The 15788-nt window shown below is 36.4% G+C and overlaps 1 protein-coding gene across 1 annotated transcript in view; it reads left to right on the top strand.

The window, feature by feature from the left end:
* LOC131029723 (histone-lysine N-methyltransferase ASHR1) overlaps positions 1 to 4618 on the top strand; it is a 295469-nt gene extending 290851 nt beyond the window's left edge. The window contains exon 17 of the transcript XR_009102815.2: positions 3988 to 4618. The gene's annotated coding sequence lies outside the window, so the exon portion shown is untranslated. The remainder of the gene's footprint in view (positions 1 to 3987) is intronic.
* Positions 4619 to 15788: the final 11170 nt, after the last annotated feature.

Below are 15788 nucleotides of genomic sequence, written 5' to 3'. Positions count from 1 at the left end.
ATTTGATTTCCTTTCGTTGAGTTATATCTTTTATTTAGGGATTTCCTTTATTACAAAGAATTCTTTTCCCTTCATGAGGATTTTATCCTTGCTTGGAGGTGTGTATCCTTGATTAAGATTTATTCCTTGCTTGAAAGCACATGCCTTTTATAAATGATCTATCCTTGGTGATACAAAGTGTGCAATACTTCGTCAAGAATCTCTCTCCTAGCAATAGGGAAGGCAAGTATCCTTGGTTTCCTTCACCCTTTTAGTTGAATATGGCATCTTTATTAAATATCCCCTTTCTTTTTAGAGGTAAATATCTTTAGGCAAAGATATATTCCTCCTTGTTTGATAGTTATGTATCCTTGATAAGGATCACTTTACACTTATTGCAAGGCATCTCTTTTACAATTATGTCTTCCTTGCTTAAAAAATGGTGTTTGCTAGTAGATCTTCTTCCTAGCTTTGAACACATGCATTTTGTTCAAGATATCTCTGTGGTGTTGGAGGTGTTTATCCTTGACATGGATCTCTATCTTCCTTAAGAAATCAACATGGCAATATGTTGACATCTTAAGTGGGGGCATGTATGGCCTCCTCATTGTTTGTGTTTGGTGCACACTACAACACCCATTATGCAATCTCATAGTTTAGTGCACACTGCAACACCCATTTTGTAGTCATATTTTCAAATTACCTAGCAAACAAAAGTTTTGTTTTGTAATAGATCATTGTTTGGTGCACACCACAACACCCATTTTGTAGTTGCATTTTCAAATTATCTAGCAAATAGAGTTCTTTGTGATCTTTTTTAGCATAAGTCAACTATCATAATGCACCTTGCTAGACCTATTTGAATCTCCCTTCTCTAACACAAATCAACCAACATAACACACCTTGTTTGGCCAATGGAATTCATGCCTTCTTGTCTCATTAATTGTTGTACATTCTTGTTCTTTCTATAAGTTAAAGAGGGGGAGGAATAAATTATATTTACTTCATAGCTTAGGGTTTAGTTATTCAAAAGTTATTTATTACTTGACATGATTTGTCAAATTCTATAAAATTTAAAGTTATATAAATTGATTTCTTATATAAATTCTATGATGAGGTTAGGATCATGCCTTGAGATTTTGGTAGAATGGAGATCCCTCAATACTTGACTCGTAACTAAAGAGGTACAAGCTCATAGATGATATAAAATCCTTGAAAGTAAAATACTTGAAATAAGAAATAGCATCCTTGATTTATTAGAGCAACAAACAATAAATTAGAATGTGGGCAAAGGCCATATAAAATAAACAAAAAAATATATATACATGAATTCAGGTCAAACCTAAAATAACAATCATAATTTTTTTTTAAGTCAAGAGTTAAAATAAAAGTGTAAAAAGAACATAAAATCAAGCAATCAAAAAATATACTATATGAAAGGATTCTAGTTTGATTGGTGAGTTTGATGGTATGTTTCTCAACTAGTGAGGTTGATGGTGTTTATAAGAGATGAGGTTAGGATTGTGCTCTAAGTTTTTGGTAGAATGGAGATCTCTCAATCTTTGGCTCTTAATTAAAGAGGTATCCACATAGACTCATGCTTGTATCGAATAACAATACGAACTCATAATTTTTTTCTTGTTTATTTCCCTTGTTATCCATAGACCATACTAAGAACTGAAGGGCAAGGTTGATGGTCGTCAAAGTTAATCCCAAAGTAAAAATCTGTGAGTTATCTTGACTTGAAACATCGTGGCAACATGATATGTGTAAGGAAATTGTACTTCATTTTTGGGAAGCTAAAATTTGTATGATGACTAATTAGACAGACGAGACTCTTATTCTGTACGCCTGGGAGACACCGTTGTTACAATCTTCTATTTTGTCTCAATACACAACTGTGTTTCCAGAGCATATCCCAAAGTCTAAACTGGATTAAAATAAAATGTTGAAACAAAAATTTGTCTTGGTCCGCCATGAACCCAAGATCATACCATGTTAACAAAGCTTTTCATTAAAGTCGAGAACCATGAATGAAACTGTAATGATTACTACATCTCTTTCTTCAGATTTGTTTGGTTTTCTTTATCAGTACTTGCATGTGTTTGTCTACTTTATGAGAACAGAGGCACACTTATATACGTCATAAAATGAAGAGTTGAAACAATGAGGTGGCGATTAGAATTCAGAAACTTCTCTCTTACTACGTAGCTCGGTTGGTGTAAATTGTAGAACATGGAGGAGATTTCTTAGGAAACGTAAAGCATGGAGAAGATTTCTTTGAAACTCTATAGCTTTCAAAGTTGTTCATTATCCATTCTTTACACATAACTCAATAAATCCTTTCTCTCACATCTATAAATGTTTGGGTTTTAGAATTTTTAAAAATAATTGGATTATATGGATATCAGTTTTTTGTTTAAATAAATTATAGTTCTAGATGAGAGTATGTGATCTAATAATTGTATAATACATGATATTATTTTTAATGAAGTCTCAAGGAAATTTAAGAAAAATCAAGTTTAAGAATCCATTGAAGATTGAACTAATGGATCAACAAACAAACAAGAAAATAAATACATGTAGAGAAAAAAGAAAGACAAGTAACTCTTTTGAGAGTCCAATTAAATAAGTGGAAAAAAATGGTGAAGATTTAGAGAAGGTTCTAGTGATAGTCAAGAGTCATTGAGGAACTTTATATTGTGTGATATGAACTAGCGCTTGCACCTGAATGAGGTGCAATGGTTAAGCCAGTAGCAATTTATAAAATTATAAATTTGACAAAAGATTTATAATTACAAGGGCGATTCTAAAACTATATTCTCACTCCCTATCTATAAAAGTTTAGAGAAATCTCTTAAAAAGAGAACTTAAGGTACATGCAAGTTGCTAAAATATGTGGCATCAATAAACAGTGGATTGTAGCGAGATTGATAGGAGAAGGAGATGATATTAACTCAACAAGATGATAATATGAAGATAAAATACAATTCATAACTCACGTCTACAAATCCAAGGAGCAGTAAGAGTTATATAAGAGCTTCCTTCTTCGGATGCAGATTAGTGGATGGAGCCTCTCTAAATGCATGATCAAATAAGAAATCAACAGAGTCAAGTTTGTTAACATGGAAAGGAAAACAAATAAACTTACCTTGTCAGCTTGGAGACAAACATATGGTGGTGTACTGATGAGTTGTGGTCTCTTTCTCAGCCAGCCTTAAACCACACACACTAAGCAACATATTAAGCCTAGAGGATGTTAGTCAACTCTGAGTGTTTAACACTTTTAAGTCTAGGAGTGAATTCTTAGTGTGACAACATACATTAAACAACATATTAAGCCTAAAAAATGTCTGTCAACTCTGAGTATTTAACACTTTTAATCCTAGAAATATAAGCTAAGTGTGTGTGATTTAAGTCGTTCCCTCTTTCTCAATGATTTCGTGTTGCTATAAAATAGTTCATTTCCAATACCTAGACTTTCATATTTCATATGTCTACCAATCAAGTTGCAACTACAACATTTGGAAAAAAATAAATCTCTTCAATCTTCAATCTAGAGTTGACGAGCCTTTCCTAAGATTTCCTTCTTATCATCTATATATAAAAATATATTTCCTTTTGCTCGTATAGAATAAATTGTACAAAAACACTGTTTTGAATTTGACACCATACAATGTATAGAACTTTATATTGTAGGGTCAGTGGGAAAATACCAATTTTTTAAATTCTTAAAGGTGCATGATTTGTATAGAACTTTATATTGTAGAATCAATGGGAAAAATGCCAATTTTTGAAATTATGAAAGGCACATGATTTGTAACGAATACGTTCAGTGGTTTATTTAGGATCAACACTAAAAGTAGAAATACATTTGTTCATGCAATTTTTTCATGTTTTCTATACCTCTGTGATATGCAATAGCCGGAGGGGATTTGGATTTCTAAAGGCTTCTTGATTGTGGCTTTTTCTAGTTACTAATTTGTTTCCTACATTTCTACTCTGCAGACTCTTGTCATTTCATTGATTTCCCAATGCTTTTACAGGGCGAGGTCTTGAAACCAAAGTTTTTAATACCGTCCAAAAGACTATGGAACTATCGAATAACTAACAATGTGATAATCATATCTGGTAACCCAAATCAGAGATAGCAATTCTGGTTATTTTTCATTACCTGGGAAATTAGAATTGGATCCATAACCATACGTAAAAACTATTATTTTCCTCATCACATACATACGTATATAAGCTCCATGAGCAGATAATTCTAACATATATCATCCCATTCATTATGCTTTGATGGATCTCCATATACTGTTCGAAGGCTCCCATTGGCACAGGCTGGAAGGATGGTAGCAAAGGTTTTGGAATCTGGTTTTACACCTGCTAAGTGCATTTTCTTGAAAGTTTCTAAAGCCCTTTCACCTGACCGCAAACAACGTTCCAAAATTTGTCTTAAGGCAACCGGTTTAATGGCGTGAGACAATTTTTCGGTGGGAGTTCCTCCCCAAGGGAATAGCCTATCGGCTAATTACTTATATCATTTATTATATTAGTTGATGAATAGGCCTTCATTAGTATTACCCTTGGATTACATTATTAGGAGGCATATAAAAAGGAGGCGATATTATTGTAAAGCCAAGTGAATAGTATATATTATGTTATAGACATGGGAGATATATCATGTGAAGTGGATTCTTTCATAAGGAGATGAGCAATCTTATCTCAAAATTTTGTTGTATTTCAATGTTTATTAGATATTAGGACATCATGTTCCAAGAATTTAGTGTTGAGTAAGATCTATCTTTTGCAATGTATTTTTTTCATTAATATATGTGTGGATTAAGTCAATGTTAGTATTTCTTAATTAGAATGTTTTGATTGATGTAGAAAAATGCCAAGCTAACAATCAATTCTTTATCAGCCAAAAATATTTCCTTTCAAATTATATTAATGTTTAGTTAGCATCTTTCTTTTATAATCATTTTTTTAAGTACAAAAGAACATCCAAACTATCAACTAGTCAAGTAGTTGTTTGAAAAAGAAAAAGTCTTCTATTTGATACTATATTTTATCCATGATGACATGTAGTTTCATCTAGAACACAAATAGAGAATAACATGCATGCCCATAGATTAAATTTACATTTATTGTGCTAGATCAACTTTATATCTTTTAAATTATTAATCCTTGTTTGGAGGTTTAATTATTTGAGGAGATTTATTTGTTCCATGAGGGGTTGTGTTTAGAGCCTCATTGCATTTTAAATTATTTAGCTTGAGTTTGATTTGAACAATTTGTGGAATTGTGCATTTTCAAAGTGATGTGCCTACGTCTCATTGCTAATCAAAGAAAAATAATTTAGTCTAGATCCATTGATCCTACCACCTTAATCTAGATCAATTAAGTGCATTTTGTGCTAGCACACTTGATTTCTACAATGTCTACGTTGTATATATAGAGTAATATGTTGTGATTGATGTCAACCCATGTTACACTAAAATGCTACTTGGTGGACACTGATACACTTGTATGACTAAGGGGGTTTAGTGCAGATAAGGTATCTACATGTCATTTTTATTGTATAGTTCAACCTTGTGGAGATGTGGAAGACAAAACATCATCATTTTAATGACCTAAAAGACAAGGAGTAAGTATTTACAATACATAGTTGTACCATATCTTCTCGAGTTCATATCCATACTGTGAGTTCTTGATGTGCTAGTGCTTTCATGATATCTATTTAAAAGATAATCAAATTGAATGTTTAAGTAAGATGCGATAATAAGTACACATGTATGAAGTAATAGGTGCTGATATCACGTCAAATTGGCACACTACACATAGTAGTAAGGCATGGGAAATTTGGCTAAGGAATTAATAAACTATCTACTAAGGCAGAGAAAGTGTATTCTGGTCTATGCTCGTTTGCATTGCAAGATATTGTCTGTAGTTCAAAAATTAAGTTTTTTGAAATATGAAGATATTATATTTAGAGTTTCAAGCCATAGATTCTTCTGCAAATAAAGTTAGAGTTCACTATGTATTGGACTATGCCAAGACATAGGAAAAGGTCTCAAAAGATATGTTGGAATGCTCTACATTCCATTGCATTATTTGACATGATCAAGTAGTCTTGATAATATGCTCATGGATGTCTAAGGTATGTTCTATCCAAGTTCTAGATGGTATGGTGTATCACAAGTTTAGTTTTCATAGTGCTCAAGTGACACACTTTGTCTGGTATGCTTTATCTCAACCTCTACAAGTGATCATGCACTTGCACTAGCATGTTGTTGACCGGGTTAAAAGCACTAGAATACTAAGAGGGGGGGGGGGGTGGTGAATCAATATTCCCACAGATTAAAGAAAAACAACTTTTCACCAATTATATAACTATCCACAAAAATATCAAACAAACTTGACTGATATAAAGCAGCTAATGCAGAATAAACAAGAAGAACACAACCACAAGATAAACACCGGATTTTATAAGTGGAAAACCCAAATGGGAAAAACCACGAAGAGTGTTAACTCTCAGGAGAATATAACTAGTTATAGTTGTGTTTACAAATGGGTGACTCACTATTGGGTGGCTAATTGCCAGATTACAACAATGGCTCATTGCAGAAATACAAATAGAGATGGCCTAATTGCCAGAATGCTCACTGCAATTAAAAAGGTAGAACTGATAAGGTTGCATCTCCAACTGCATGAGATCAGTTTCAAGTTTAAGCTCAAATTACAAATCTTAGACTTTACAGTAGATCCAGTTAGAGATCTTTGTACAATTGATCTGCAACAGGTCTAGTAAAGGACTACTGCACTACTGTGACACAGATTACCTTTTCTATCTGAGACTCTCACATACACTGCATCTTGTTCGCAATAACAATCAAGGAAAACTGAGAGGGGAGGGGGGTGAATCATTTTTCACTAGATTGCCAAATTTAACCTTAAAGGAAAATCAGATAAATTGTAGCAAAAACATATTGAAATGTACTGATACCGACAGTAAACTGAGAGGTGGGGGGGGGGGGGGGTGGGGTGAATCAGTTTACTCACAAGTACAACAATCAATTTAATTATAAACCTTATACTAGAGCACAACACAATGAAAGGTATATCATGAAAGCACAACACACAACACCAAAATTTTGACGTGGAAAACCTAGAAAGGGAAAAACCACGTTGGGAAACCCTACCCACAATTAGACGAATACTCTGTAGTAGTCTTATGAATAATTACAATGGGGTCTGCACTTGCAGAAAGGCCAACAACCTAGACAACACTGCTCATCACAAAGGGAAGTCTCACTGACTTACATAAACGTCATACTACAATCCAAAAAACAATGAACTTTGAAAGTAGCATCTACAAATACCTAATATAGTTCTGGTTAAGCACTGATGTTTGCTTTGCAATACAAAACCTTTCCAACCTTCACTGGAATGATATGACTCTATTCGCACATAATCCTTTAATGGAGACTGTTGAACACAGAGTACCACTGAGAGGGGGGTGAATCAGTGGTTCCTAATTTTTCTTTTTTTGATCTAACTTGAGAATATCAATTATGTACTTAATCACTTAAATAGTCAAACCGGTAATACAAGAAAGAAAGTCAAAGCGACCATACACACACAAGTAACTCACAACACCAGATTTATGAGGAAAACCCAATATGGGAAAAACCTCGGTGAGAAAAGTTGCTGAAGACTACTACTTCAATCTAGCCTCACAGGTAAAACATTGATTTACAAAGATTTAGGGCACCAACCCAAGGAGCACCAACCCCTTTACCAAGCTTCAACTTGGTGATGTATATTGAAATACTATTTGAATACAATTAAGGCTTCTTGTTGCAAATGAATTCTGCAACTCTTGAATCAATTAACTCTTGTTATCTTTCTCTCCCTTTCACACATAGTCTCTCAATGCACTGTGTCACACTAGGATGCTGCCTGCTCTGCCACACCTTACCAGTTAGGCTCAACTGCCTGACTATGAAACTCCCGGTAGAATCCTCTCACCGATTTGCTTGCTCACTCACACTATAACTTGATCGGAACCCCTTCTCAAGTTTTCTCCTTGCTCACTCTAACTGCTCTCCTCTGCACATTCTTCATAACAACATCATATTGTTCTATCCATAGTTCCCCTTTCTTATCAGATGATTTCCCTCCAAGAAGTAATTCAAAGTTTTGACAGTTAGGGTTTTCTCACCATCTACGAGGCAAACAAAATCCAATCAGATCCTGCAAGATTTGATCACCTTGATCTCCATCTGTTCATCTTCGTCATTTCCGCACCTTTTAACACACGTTTTTCAGACAAGGGAAACACGATCCATTATATAGATCTACATTTGTCAAACTGCTATTAATGACTCTACTGTTTCCTTCTCGAGGTATTCTTTCAATCCGATCTTCTTGCTTTGATCCAGGCGCCAACTACTCCCTCGATCTTCCTCTGTCATTCCTTCTTCCTCGAGCCACATTCAGTCTGATGCAATCCCTTGATTTGCGGTTCCTCTATTAATTGCGAATATCTGTTTCATCAACCCTGTGGATGAAGCTTCACCAAGCACACCCTACTTGCCACCTCAGCTTCACACAACATCACACCGATCAAGACATGACCTCCCAATACACAGTCGGTCCGACAAACACATATCAGTAAAATCGTTTGCTAGTCGAGTGTTCTTCTGTTAACCAGTATAGCATCCTATACCAGTTGCACATCTTAACATTTTGCCTCTTCATCATTAACCAAGCAACCATCCTCCATTGCTCAATCTCCATGGGTTGACATCAATGACAACTTAGTGCCAAAATGCCAACAATCTCCCCCTTTGGAATTGATGTCAACTTCTCATAGTCCACTCCATACCGGTACATTTCTCCCTCTTTGACATAATGACAAAGTTTACTTGTGCACTCCCCCTTTGATCTATACCATGCTCCCCCTCGAGCCAAATAAACCTTCCTAGGCATATGATACAACTCCCAACTTGTGTGGGAGGTACTCAAACGTGCTTACTGGTAGTGGTTTGGTGAAAACGTCTGCTACTTGTTCACCAGCAGGAACATAGTCCATTCTTACCTCTTGTCCTTCAACCTTCTCTCTAAGGAAGTGGTATTTGATTGTAATGTGTTTTGTTCTGGAATGCATGACAGGATTCTTTTCTATGTTGATTGCACTCGAATTGTCACATCGGATGAGAATGGGATTAGTGATGTCCACTTGGATATATTTGAGAGTCTACTTCATCCAAAGAACCTGAGAGCAACATGTAGTAGCAACAATGTACTCAGCTTCAATAGTAGATAGGGAGACTGAGTCCTGCTTCTTTCTATGCCATGAGACCAACCGGTCGCCTAGAAAGAATGCACCACCGCTTGTTCTCTTTCTATCATCAATGCATCTTGCCTAGTCGGCATCAGTGTATGCTTCCAAAATAAAATTTCCTTGTTTAGGATACCACAAACCATAGCTAAGCGTTCCTTGTAGATACTTAAAAATTATGCTAACAACATTCATGTGTGACTGCTTTGGTGCAGCTTGAAATTTGGCCACCATGCATATTGAATGAACAATATCCAATCTCGAAGCAGTTAGATATAGTAGAGTGCCTATCATGGATCTGTACAAAGTCTGATCCACAACCAATGATTCATCATTCTTACTCAATTTACTGCCAGTCACCATGGGAGTACTTATTGGTTTGCAATCTTCCAGTTGGAATTTCTTCAACATCTCCTTTGCATACTTGACTTGTCAGATAAATATTCCTTTATCTTTTTGTAGTATCCGCAAGCCAAGGAAGTAAGTCAATTCACCAAGCATTGACATCTCAAATTCTGACTACATCTGATCAGCAAACTCTTTGCAGAGAGTATCCTTGTTGCCACCAAAGATGATGTCATCTACATACACAACCACAATAATCAGGTGATTCCGATCTTTCCTTATGTACAAATTGTTGTCAGCACTTCCCTTTTTGAATCCCCGCTCCTTTAGATACAGATCCAATCTTGAGTACCATGCTCTGGGGGCTTGCTTTAAACCATACCGAGCTTTCTTTAACCGACATACAAATGTTTCATCATCATGCAGCAGAAATCCTTCTGGTTGCTTCATGTATACTTCTTCTAAATTTCCATTTAGAAAAGCAAATTTTACATCCATTTGGTACACTTTGTAGCCCTTGTAGGCAGAGTAAGCTAGAAACATCCTAATTGCTTCTAATCTAGCCACTGGTGCAAATGTTTCTTCAAAGTCAATCCCTTCTACTTGAGAGTATCCTTTGCACGCTAGTCTAGCTTTATGCCTCACAACCTTACCTTCTTCATTCATTTTGTTCCGGTAGACCCACTTTGTGCCAATGATGTTCTTGTCTTCCGATCTAGGGACTAATTCCCAAGTCTTGTTCTTCTCAATCTGGTGCATTTCTTCTTCCATGGCATCTATCCATTCTTGTCTCTTGCTAGCCTCAATGAAATTTTTGGGTTCAATTTCAGTCATGAGGCATAGGTTGACTTGTTCATCATTTTGGGCAAGTCTTCTTCTAGACTGCACACCGTCACTCTTATTTCCCAGAATTTTCTCTTCGAGATGATTCAACTCTACATACCAGTTGGGAACCTTCTGAGGTGCTGCCTTTGGTTCAGTGTTAGACTGAACTTCAATATTTTCATCATTGGAGTCATCATACCAGTTGGTGTGTGGTCGACATCCTTTGTGCATATCCTCATCCACTCTTACATGCACACTTTCAACAATTCTTCTTAGTCTTTTATTGTAGCATTTGTAGGTCTTGTTGTTTGATGAGTAACCAAGGAAGATCCCTTCATCACTTCTAGAGTCAAAGCTTCCCAAACCATCTATATCTTTCTTAATGAAGCATTTGCTTCCAAAAACTTTGAAATATTTGACTGATGGCTTCCAGTCATACCATAATTCATAAGGTGTCATCATGTTGTTTGTTCTTAACTGAACCCGGTTCAAGGTGTATGCAGTAGTATGAACAACTTCTTTCCAATAAGTATCTAGTAGACTGGCCTCATTCAACATAGTTCTGGCCATCTCCTTGACAGTCTTGTTCTTCCTTTCTACCACACCATTTTGCTATGGTGTTTTAGGAGTAGAGTATTGCCTTCTAATTCCATGTTTTTCACAATAATCTTCAAATTCATTTGATGTGAACTCTCCACCCCTGTCCGATCTTAAACATTTTAATTTGTACCCACTTTCCTTTTCCACCATCTTCCGAAAGATCTTGAATCTTTCAAATGCTTGTGATTTATCTTGCAGAAAGGTGACCCATGCCATCCTTGAGTAGTCATCAATGAAGAGCATAAAGTATCTTTCACCGGTAAGTGCTCTTGTTCTAGTTAGACCACACAGATTTGTATTGACAATTTCAAGTGGCTTTGAGGTGTTGTGTTCTTTTGTCCTGAAACTTACTCTTGTTTGCTTGCCTTTTACACATTCATCACAAAAAGTGTTTACTGGTTTGATGATGGGTGGAATATTCCTCACACACCCCTTTTTTCTTACTACAACTAAGTTATCAAAATTTATGTGGCCTAATCTTCTATGCCACAACCAACTTTCATCTACTTGTCCTAACATTCATTGGGACTCATAGCATTCCTTTAGATTATAAACATTTCCATCGGTTCTCTTTCCTTCTGCCACAACTTTATCGGTACTGTCTTTCTTTATCTGACAACTGGTTGAGTCAAAGGTGAATTTGTAACCTTTGTCGCACATCTGACTCACACTCAGTAGATTATGTTTGAGGCCTTCCACATAATATACATCACCTGCCTTCAATTTTCCATCAATGCTTAGTGTTCCTTTTCTCTTTATTTTGATGGAGGAATTGTCTCCAAACCTTACCGACCCACCATTCCAACCTTCAAGATTAATGAATTTTCTTTTGTCACTAGTCATATGGTTTGAGCAACCACTATCTACCACCCATAGATTTTTCCTTTCAGCATGCAAGGCAGTTTGCACTATGAGACTTGATTCTGCCTTTTCCTCTTCTTTCTCAACCCAGACTGGTTTGATTTCCTTCTTCTTGTCAGCTCCTGTATTCTGCTAAGGTTCAGATACCAGTCTTGATCGGGATTTTCCTTCACTTGCTTGATCTTCTTGTTTCTGCATAATTTGGCTATGTGTCCAAATGCTTGACAGTTATAGCATTTTATGTTTTCAATAAAGGAAGCATCCTTAATGCTATTGTAAGATATTGGTTGGTTCTTCCTACAATCAAAACTCTTATGTCCATATCCATTGCACTGATAGAAAACAACATTCATATCTTGGAGTGCATTAAATGAATTTCTACTTTCAAAATTCATAGAAGGTTTATTGTTTAACCAACAGTTAGCTATTTTGTGCCCAAATTTATTACACCGGTAACAATAACCATGAAAATTTGATACATACCGGTCATGATGTCTTGGTCCTAAATGGAACTGCCTCATTGGGGGTCTTTCATTCATGTTGTTGAATTTGGTGAATCCTTCTTGGTCAATCCTGGCATTCCTCCTTGGATCTGTAAATTTGTGCATGAAATGTGACCTCCGGTTCATTTTTGTATAGCAGTTTGGATATCGATTTCCAACAACATCAACATATGTCTTTTTGCCTGTTTCCTTTCCTATGGTGAATGTCTTCTTTTCTTCACCTTCAATTGAAGAAGTAAAAATTATCTCTTTGTTAGATTTACCTTTGTGGGTTGATCCTTGACCAACTTCAAAGCCTAAGCCACTTGTGCCTTTGGATTGCTTTTGTTTGCTTAACATCTTATCCAGAGATTCAGTGTTGCCTTCATACTTGCTTCTTATTTTTATTTCTTCCTTGCTTTCTTAAAGATCCTTTCTGAGCTTTATTATTTATGCTTCTAGCTCTTGATGCTCCTTTTCTTTCTTTGTCAAGTCAAGGGTTGTAGCTTCACCGATCCTCTTAGTTTCATCCATCTGCAGCTTCAAGTCAGATATGATTTGACCAGATTCTTCCAAAGACTGCTTCAAGAGATCTTATTCATCTACTGCAACAAGATTAACTCTCTTGAGTTTTCTTCTTGTTTTACTTAATTCTTCAAGTGCACTGATAAGTTCACTCTCCAAATCCACTTCAGCCTCAACATCCTCTTCTTCCTCATCTTCAACAACAGTTCTGTCAAATGCCATGAAAAGATTTACTTTTCTATGGTTCTCATGATCATCATCTTCTGATGCATCCTCGTCATCTGTTGTGTCATCCTCAATTGTATATAAGTTGTTTTGGTTCCGGTAGTCTCTTCTTCCCTGCTGGTAGTCATTCATTTCTTTGTCTTTGCCGGTAGATCATCTGAACTCTCTTGACTCATCTCCACTGGTTTCTTTGTGAGGATAGCTTGCAGCGAAGTGTCCTATCTTCCCATAGTTGAAGCACTTAAGTGGTAGATTTCCTTTGTATCAACCCGATCCTCTTTTGAGATTCCTAACAAAGTTTTCTACTTCAGCATCAAAGTCTTCATTGGATTCTTTATGAGTAACAACTTATTTCCCCTTTTTGGTGGTGTTGAAAGCAACTTCTTTTCTTGAGGAAGTCTCACTGGTTGTTCTCATCTCATAGGCTGTCAGGGAACCAAATAGTTCATCCATAGTAAAAGTCTTTAGAACCTTGGCTTCTTCTATGGCTGACACTTTAGTATCATATTTGGGAGTGAGAGATCTAAGTATCTTTTTGACAAGAATTTCATTTGCAATCTCTTCACCAAGTCCTCTAATAGTATTCACAATTTCATCAAATCTGTGAAGGTAATCTGCAATTTTTTCATCAACTTTCATTTTGATGCTTTCAAGTTGGCTCCTTAGAGTTTGCAGTTTGGCTTCCTTGACCTTTGCATCTCCCTCAAACAACCTCTACAACTTGTCCCATGTTTCCTTTGTTGAAACATAGTGCATGACTTTGACAAATTCATTATCGGACAATCCACTCAAGATGGCAAGTTTAGCCTTTGCATTATTTTCATACTCCTTCTTTGCATTCGGATTAGTGGGAGGAAAATTAGGAACGACATACACATTCTTGACTAACATCCATACATCAAAGCCAAGAGATGAAATATATGTCTCCATTCTTCTGCTCCAGAAGGCATAGTTAGATCCATCAAACATGAGGGCTTTTAAAGAAGCAGACTCACTTCTTGCCATTGTGCTCAAAGTCTAGAATCTACCCAAGGTTTAGAGATAACCGAGAACTTGGCTCTGATACCAATTGTTGAACACAAAGTACCACTGAGAGGGGGGTGAATCAGTGGTTCCTAATTTTTCTTTTTCTGATCTAACTTGAGAATATCAATTATGTACTTAATCACTTAAATAGTCAAACCAGTAATACAAGAAAGAAAGCTAAAGTGACCATATACACACAAGTAACTCACAACACGAGATTTACGAGGAAAACCCAATATGGGAAAAACTTCGGTGAGAAAAGCTACTGAAGACTACTGCTTCAATCCAGCCTCATAGGTAAAACACTGATTTACAAAGATTTAGGGCACCAACCCAAGGAGCACCAACCCCTATACCAAGCTTCAACTTGGTGATGTATATTGAAATACTATTTAAATACAATTAAGGCTTCATGTTGCAAATGAATTCTGCAACTCTTGAATCAATTAACTCTTGTTATCTTTCTCTCCCTTTCACACATAGTCTCTCAATGCACCGTGTCACACTAGGATGTTGCCTACTCTGCCACACCTTACCAGTTAGGCTCAACTGCCTGACTATGAAACTCCCGGTAGAATCCTCTCACGGGTTCGCTTACTCACTCACATTGTAACTTGATCAGAACCCCTTCTCAAGTTTTCTCCTTGCTCATTCTAACTGCTCTCCTCTGCACATTCTTCACAATAACATTATATTGTTCTATCCATAGTTCCCCTTTCTTATCAGATGATTTCCTGCCAAGAAGTAATTCAAAGTTTTGACGGTTAGCATTTCCTCACCATCTATGAGGCAAACAAAATCCAATCAGATCCTGCAAGATCTGATCACCTTGATCTCCATCTGTTCATCTCTGTCATTTCACGTCTTTAAATACACATTTTTCAGACAAGGGAAACACGATCCATTATATAGATCTACATCTATCAAACTGCTATTAATGCCTATGTTGTTTCCTTCTTGAGGTATTCTTTCAATCTGATCTTCTTGCTTCGATCTAGGTGCCAACTACTCCCCTAATCTTCCTCTGTCATTCCTTCTTCCTCGAGCCACATTCAGTCTGTTGCAATCCCTTGATTTGCGGTTCCTTCATTAATGGTGAATATCTGTTTCATCAACCCTGTGGATGAAGCTTCACCAACCACACCCTACTTGCCACCTCAACTTCACATGGCATCACACCGATCAAGACATAGCCTCCCAATACGCAGTCAGTCCGGCAAACACATACCGGTAAAACCGTTTGCCAGTAGAGTGTTCTTCTTCTGTTGACTAGTATAGCATCCTGTACCGGTTGCACATCTTAACATTTTGCCTCTTCATCATTAACCAAGCAACCATCCTCCATTGCTCAATCTCCACCGGTTGACATCAATGACAACTTAGTGCCAAAATGGCAACATAGACTTAATCAACCACAACCATCGCATACCAAATTAAATGAATAAGTCACCTATAAATACAGATCATCAACCTTATTGACAATGTCAACTAAACCCTAAACCCATAGTTACAAAAATTACATCACATGATACTACCAAACCAATATTATGATTTACATTACATAGCATGGA

The sequence above is a fragment of the Cryptomeria japonica genome, chromosome 10, assembly GCF_030272615.1.
Source record: "Cryptomeria japonica chromosome 10, Sugi_1.0, whole genome shotgun sequence".
Taxonomy (NCBI): Eukaryota; Viridiplantae; Streptophyta; class Pinopsida; order Cupressales; family Cupressaceae; genus Cryptomeria; species Cryptomeria japonica.
Note: the sequence above shows the minus strand (reverse complement) of the source record. Positions and strands in the feature narration are given on the sequence as shown.